This window comes from Desmodus rotundus, chromosome 3, assembly GCF_022682495.2.
Source record: "Desmodus rotundus isolate HL8 chromosome 3, HLdesRot8A.1, whole genome shotgun sequence".
NCBI lineage: Eukaryota > Metazoa > Chordata > Mammalia > Chiroptera > Phyllostomidae > Desmodus > Desmodus rotundus.
Window position 1 is genome coordinate 178,836,794 of NC_071389.1, and position 7,922 is coordinate 178,844,715.

At 44.3% G+C, this 7,922-nt stretch overlaps 1 pseudogene; it reads left to right on the forward strand.

The window, feature by feature from the left end:
* Positions 1–775: 775 nt before the first annotated feature.
* LOC112321962 (ATP synthase subunit O, mitochondrial pseudogene) lies at positions 776–7,816 on the forward strand (annotated as a pseudogene).
* The last annotated feature ends 106 nt before the right edge of the window (positions 7,817–7,922 follow it).

The window sequence follows — 7,922 nt, forward strand, 5'->3', positions numbered from 1 at the left end:
GCATCACACTTTGTGCAGATATTTTTGGTGAAACATCAAATCACCCAGGTGACTCAGACGTCTATAGTCCAGATTTAGCATCCCGAGACCTCTGACGTTTCCCCAAACTAAAATCACCTTTGAATGGGAAGAGATTGCAGACCATCAGTGAGATTCAGGAAAATATGATAGGGCGGCTGATGGTGACTGGGAGAATTGTGTGAGGTCTTGAGGCTTGTATCTTCTTCAGTAAATGTCTCTATTTTTCATGTTACATGGGTGGATGCTTTCTCCTAAGAAATAATTTGAAAATTCTGATGAGGACAGAATTTGTGTCCCGATAACCTAACACTAGCATAACATTACCATCTGGAATATTCATGTTAACATTCTGAACATTTTTAACTATCTTTTTCTTTTCCTCTCTTTGTGATTTAGTGCCTGCATATGTGGGTGTTCACATGATGTTTATGTTTGAAAGAGACAGTGATTTGGTCCTTGTTTCAGTAGCCAGTTTAAAGCATAGCTTTCTGTTTTTTTGCTTTCAACACCATTTAGATGGACTTTCTTAACACATGATGATTAAGCGATCTAGTTCTAAAACATGCCTTTTAATTAATTAGCGTTTTTATCTCTTGTGGTTCTGGAAAAACAGTAGTTATGTACCATTCTTGGGGGAATTGAAAATTGTTCCACTTGAATATGTTTTGCTCTGTGGTTCGGATGTGGATTCTTTACTGAGAGATAAGAATATATAAATTCCAATAGCCGCCTGGGAGAACATGGACCCCCTGCAATGTCCAGGATCTTCTGGCCGGTGGGAGGCTTCATTACATCTGTGGTCAGGCTGTTGCTAAGTTTGTAAGCCACCTGTTCAGATAAATGGCATGGAAGGTCACTGTGCCACTGCTTAGTATTTTGCTGCAACTAAACACAATAAACAGAAACAAGTAGAAAAGGAATTACTGAGACTAGTACAAATCTTGAAAGAACCAAAAAAGGCTGCTTCAATTATGAATCCTTATGTAAAGCATTCCAATAAAGTGAAAATCCAAACTGACATGACCACAAAAGAGAAGTTATCTTCCCTCACATCCAACCTGATCCATTTGCTGGCTGAAAATGATCACTTGAATAGTATCCCTGGAGTCATTTCTGCCTTTTCTAGCATGATGAGTGTGACCACCATGGAGAAGTGCCTTGTACAGTTACCACTCCGTCTTTAGATGAAGCCACTCTTTCTGAATTGAAAACAATCCTGAAGATCTTCATAAGTAAAACCCAAATATTAAAATTGGAATTTAAGATTGATGCATCAATTGTGGGTGGAATCGTTGTCCAGGGGAATCAGGCTCTTCCATGGGATTGTGAGGAAAGCATTCCAAGGACCCACACATGGGAAATTGTGGTGTGACAGGTGGTTTACTCATGCAGAAGGCTTTCCCCGTGTCCCCTTTCTCTCTTTCCAGTCATGAAAAATCGTCAATCATGTTCTCAGCAAGGTCAACACAAGATCCAGTGTCCAGAGTTTTTGCTTCATATTAAAGCTTATCCCTTTGAAGCCCATGCAGTCTTCAGGGGGCCCCAGCTGTTGCTGGACACGTGGTCATGTGTTCCTGGGTGAGAGAGGATAAGTAAATGCACAGCACAAGTGTGGGTAAGAAGAGAGCAAGAGCTTCTTAATTTCCTGGGATTATATGAGCTTGCATTTGGAACAGACCAGGTGCTTTCTAAAAAATAACCAAGAAATTCCCAAGTTTTTGATAGGTTCATAACCCCTAGTGAGACTGACAGGCCTCTATGGTTAATCACTTTCCAATTGCATTCTCTAAAAATTTGTACCTGATGCAGGGAAAGGAGGTGTGTTAATCCCCATGGCAGAGCAATGCTGTGATCCCCTGGGGTATGAGGCTGCAGTTTCTGGTGAAACAAGCAGGCTTATGTGCCCCAGTTCATTAAGCTCAATGCCCAGTTCCCTATGCTTACATTTCTTGTTATTGATCAGCCAACTACCTACGGTAACATTCCCTCCTGAAGACCTTAATCCTCATAATCTTACAAGGGTCAATGGATGAAGGTCTCATTTTTGTAACTGTTTCTCACTGTCAAGAGGGCATAGTCATGTCTATTCCAAGGCCCAGTGGGTCTTCCTATTTGCTAAAGGAATAAAGGAGCAAACATGGAAGGGGAATCTTCATGCACGGAAGGACTTTAAAAAGTCCAGGATAGTCGGCTGTCCCTGGAAGGTGGCATATATGATGTCTAGAGGATGGTGTTGTCTAGAAGATGGCACTGCTGGACAAGTTGGCATCCTTGTTGTATTCTACAGTGGAAAATTTGACTAGACATAGTCTAAAAATAAGGAGAACTAGAGTAACTAAAGGTCTGGTGAGAGGTAAAAACCAGGTGACAGAGGGACTAATTTCACAATGCCCCAAATTACATCGGAGGAGTGGTTTCCCTGGAGGGAGGTGTGTCACATCTGTCCAAAGCCCTCTTGCTTATGATATTCAACTCAAGTTACATCGAGGGGACCATTCTAAGATTCCCCCCTGAATAACTGAGGGCCTTTTCTGTCTGAACGATTTGGGCAAAAAAGGGAAAGAGGTTTTAAGTGAAGTTGATACAGCATCCCATACTGTACAAACTAAACCATCTAGTTCTGAAAACAAGTGAATCCAGCCGAATCATTGAGTCTTATTTCAGGAGGCAGTGATGCAGATGGGATTTTAAAGTGAGGTTTATATTGTATAAACAAGCAATTAGTTAAATATGGTCATAGGCATATCCCCTGCGAAAACAGAAGGAAGAACATAAAGGTTAGTGAACACAACAAATCATAAACCAGTTTCTGAGTCTGCAAGGCTCTCAGCTGAGAAAATTTCCAAATGCAAGTCTTGATAGAGTGATGGTAAGCAGTGAAAATCTGATCCTTCTTGCCTGCAGTTTGCAAATCTCTGGTGATATCATCAGGTATTAAGGTAAATTCTGTTGACATATACAGAGACAACCTTAAAAAAAGTTTAGTTTTCAATAAGTTTTAGTCCAAAGATGGAGAAAAAAATGAAACATTAGCTTCAAGCATTGAATAAAACTAGAATAATTCAGGAGTCAGCTCAGTTTATAAGTAAAAACAAAAATTTGAAGACAATTTACAGAACTAGAGTTCAATATTCACAGCTGGGCATTGTGACTTCCACTGGAACACAATTTTTCTCCCTAAAATTACCCTAGTTTTAATTTGGCCTGATTATTTGCATAAACACATCAAGAATAGCAATCATACAGGCTTTTAAAATCTGCTTTGCTGGAATTTTTCAAGGAGTTTTTTGCATTAGCTTTAGTCATCCCCTCGGGGTACAGAAGCTAAGTCACCCAGTTGCCATCAGGATTTGCCTGTCATACCTCTCCATATACCTCTTGGTGATATTCTCAACATACCAACATACCTCTTGGTGGTATTCTCAAGTTTTTGAGGTTCCCAAAATGTCTTGAGGTTTCTTTTTTTGACATCTTTCAGGAAAGCAACATTTGTTCCTAATCTAGGGCGAGAGAGGCTCCCTGCTGGAGGCCATGGGCCACATGACTGCTAAGGCCATGTGGCCCATGGAGAGGACAGGCCATTGCACTGTCCAAGTGCAGGTCCTGAACAGTGACCAACGAGACAGAGAGAAAAACTTTCTTGGTTCCCCTGGGTTTATATTACATTTGGGTGTGGGATGGACCAAGCGTTTTCACAGAATGACCAATTAGCTCTCTAAATTTTCTCGCACTTTGGGTGGGTTCACCTCCGATGCCTTTTTCCCCTGGCTAGACTGACAAGCCTCTTTGGCCCAGCACCTGCCCTGTTGCAATTATAATTTCTATTGTGCATGTGCCTGCCTTCCTCTGGTCCCAACCCCTATCTGGTATCAGAAGGGGATAGGAATGCTTTTTTACCTCTTATCCAGTTATTTTGCTAGACTAGTGCATGCTCAGTATAAGAACCTCCCCTTGCTGCCATCATGGCCCATCATGGCCAATGGGGAAGATTCCCATGGTGCTCCATCAACTCCATGCCTCTCATACCCTAGTCCCTGTATAAAGTAAGTTGCCCACATTCTGGACCCATCAGCACAGAGTGACCGAACCAAAAGCCTAAGTAAAAGGACCCTGGAAACACTGCATGGCCTCTCAGACAACACTGAGGATCACTCCTCAGGCAGTGCCAAGCATGGCCTTAGCAGGAAGGGCAGGGCATCTGTAACCAGTAACAGGACATCTGCACTAGGGGCAGAACATCCACAAGGCACACGCTTGGTTCAAGGCAACCTCAGCGTCCTGTGGAAGCATTGTGAAACTCAGTGTGCTTGCCAGGGCCCCAGGTGGCTCACAAAGGTATGGCTGCACGCCAGGCCCTCATTGCTCGAACCTCCAACCTCTCTCCCTGAAGGTGTGGCTCAGTGCACAAGGAGCTCCCAGTTTCCATTCCCATGACCCAGCTCCATCTCTCACAGTGGTCCCTCTTATTCCTGCCCTCAGTCCAGTGCCAGCGGTCTGGGCAGGCTGTCTATTGGTATCAGGTTTTTATTAGCTTTGAAAGTCAATCTCAATTCCTCGAGGTTTTTTGGTGACATCAAGAGTCCAGGAATGATTAGACGTGACATTTCAGTCAAAGTCTTGATTATGAAAACCACAATTGGAATTTATGTAAAGAAATTTATTGCCTTGACTCACTCATAAAAAACTGCAAAATCTGGAGGGATCAGCTAGGAAGAAAAATATAAAGCAAAAGAAAAAATTTTCACCCTTTAACAGAGTGAAAAAGACCAAACTCTAACTCTGTATTAGACTGCTAAAAGTAGACAATTGGCATTCTTTAGATTGGCAAACACATTTCATAATTTTTAGAAATACATACTCCTCTATTGGCAAATGCATTCACACTTTTTTTTGTTATGAAATACATCTTCAGGATTTTATTGCAAAATTCAGCTGTTAACATTACAGTGTAGATTCAGAAATGATACTTTTCCAATAGAGTTTATATTATTACAGTGTAGTCCACATGCAAAATCACACCATGAATTTAGCAAGTAATTTACACAAATGCAGTTATACAAAGCACATGTAACATACCACTCTTAATTCTGTCATACAATATAGAAAGTCAAATTTCTAAAATTAAAAAAACTAAAGCAATTGGGGTCATGGGCTACAATGGTGGGCAAACATATCGAGTGTGCAGCACTGAGGAACCGGAGTCACAACTTCCAAACTTTCCCTCTGCAACACTTTTGAGAGACAAACTTTCATGAGACAGGTATTACAGCACAATGTCCACTGATTTAGAAGGTTATAGGCTAAGTTAAATTGGTTTTCTCCGATGGCTAAGGTTTTTTTCACTCTTGATAAGATTTATCTTTCAGGAATTTGCATTTTAAAAAGATGATTCAGATAAGAGTTTTCAGAGGCTGGTGATTTGCATTTCAAAGTCAGGCTTTGGTTTCACAAAGCCAATTATACATAAAGCCCTTTCAGGTGGAAAGCACCCTAGAAGGGTCGCCTGAGGCAATGTAGATGGAGATTGTATTGCTTACTGTCTGGGGAGAGGAAACTATCATCTTCCTAAAGAAGGGTAAGAAAACATTCATTCTCATTGGGCGGGGTGCTTTTATTCTCATAAAAGAGGGAGATATTGGTTTTTTGAGAGAGACATGAGCATTCTCCATGCTCCCTAGCCCTGGTCACAGACAAAAGCTAGGGATGGCCTGTGACCTCTTTGCCAGCCATGGCTGTTCTACAGCCTGATCCTGCCTGTGCCAGCTTTGGCAACCTCCCCCCCCCCCCCCCCCCCCCCCCCCCCCGCGCCCTGATAGCCTCTGCCTTGCCCCTCCCACACTGGGGGTAGGGGCCTTCCCCAAGTGGCAATACAATTGTCTAGGTATTGCCTTATGTAGAGCCTTATTAAGAGTCCGAGGTGAGCAAGCAGTGTTTAATTAGGTTTATTTAACTCCACATGAGTGATTCCGATGGCCTCTGACCTTTTTGGAGGTTTCTGCCCTAGTACCTGTAAGGGGTGCCTTGTGCCTCCACTGCCTTGGGTAGAAATCTCCTCTTCTAATTGACCTTAAGCAGCTGGGCAAGTCCGAGCAGACTCTGTCCTGTAGGAGGCCTGGTAAAGTGAGGTAGCCATTTTCTGTGAGTAATTGCATCCAAGGCTTTTTACTTTTTGTGTATATCTGTAGAAGCATTAAGTGAGGACTAAGAATTTGGTGCCCCAGAGGCACAGACAAGCAGCTACATTTGCAGGAGAAGCTGAGATTTACTAGGCTCCATACTACATGGCTGTAGCGACGAACGAGCAGAAGGCAGCAGTGGCTCCAGCTGCCTTAGCAACACGTGGATGTTGGGTGCTGGACCGTGGGTCTCTGCTAGCTTTCTCTGCTGCGTCCTCCTCCATGGTGTGCAGACCCAGGTTGCATAGAGACAGGTACCCACGGAACTTTGGCCTAAGCCTGTGGAACAAGGGGCACCAGTGACTGACCCTGTTGAAAGACAGGGAATTCCCAAGAAAGGAGGGGAATTCCCAAGTCTCCTTCTGGGCAGTGGACCCCAGAGCTGCGGAGATGGCAGGGCCGGGCTGCTGAGCCCCAAGAGGCATGGAGCCTGCGCAGTCTGAGGGGCAGGGAGATGGCATTGAAAGGCAAAGGAGGAACTGGGCTGTGTGCCTGTGGTTCTCACAGCTTGACCAGGCTCAGCATTGGCTGAGGGAGGTCCCCCATTCTGCGAGCAAGGTTGGGGTTGCCACAGAGGATGGGGATGGAACAGCTGGGCGTGCTTGCGTTTGGGTGTACCAGGAGTAAAGTCCAAGGCAGCAGTGGGTGTGTGCCCACTCCCCACATTCTGGGGTCTCCTGACACCCATCTGCCCATTACCCCGCAGGGACTCACAGCACTGGAGCCAGTTTGCATGCAGGACAGGGCATTCCTAAAACACAGTGTGAGCTGTGCAGGCTGGAACAGACAGAATATAACCTGGAGAAACGCAGGTTTTCTGATCACAAGCCACAGCTGCTCTCACTCCTGCCGGCCCACCAAATGTTGGTGGTGGAAATCAGGTGCTACCATGGGATTGCAAGGAAAGCATTCCAAGGACACCTGCATGGGATATTGTGGTATGGCAAGAAGGTTTATTCAAGAGAAGGATGTCCTGTGTCCTCTTTCTGTCCATCCTGCCATGGAAAAAGTTCAACCATGTCCTCAGCAGGGCCAACACAAAAACCAGTGTCCAGGGTTTTTGCTTCACATTAAAGCGTAATCTTTCTGAAGCTCACACAGTCTGCTGTGGGCCCCCGTAGCTGCTTGAGCCACATGGGTATGAGTTCCCGGGGTGAGAGAGACCCTGCCAATGCATGATGGGGCAAAGGCGCTATCTGGTGGGTGAGAGAGACAGAGAGAGCTTCTTTGCTTCCCTAGCTTGGATTTGGAACGAACCAGGTGCTTTTTCAAAATAACCAGTGAAATTCCCAAGTTTTCTAAGGGTTTTGATACAGGTCCACCACCCGTAGTTAGACCACCAGGCATCTATGTTTAAGCACGTGCCTTTGCACAGTCCAACAATCTGGTACTGAAGGGCAGGGGAAGAGAGGACTGTTAATCCTCTTGGCCAATCAATGCTATGATTCCCTGGGGTGTGATGCTATAGCTACCTGGGGAAGCAAGCAGGCTTATGCCCCAGTTCATGAAGTTCAATGTCCAGTTAGTTCCCTTTGCTTCCCTTTCTTATTAATGATCAGCCAACTACCTTTGGTAACATTAGGACTGTCCATATTGGAGAAAAATATGTTGAAAAGTAGCAAAAACTAAGATTTAGAAGCTGAGCAAGGTTATGCAGGATGGTTTCCGAAAGTGTCGATTTTCTGTCAGTGATATGTCTTAAACTTGGAGCAACAGTAGAATGCT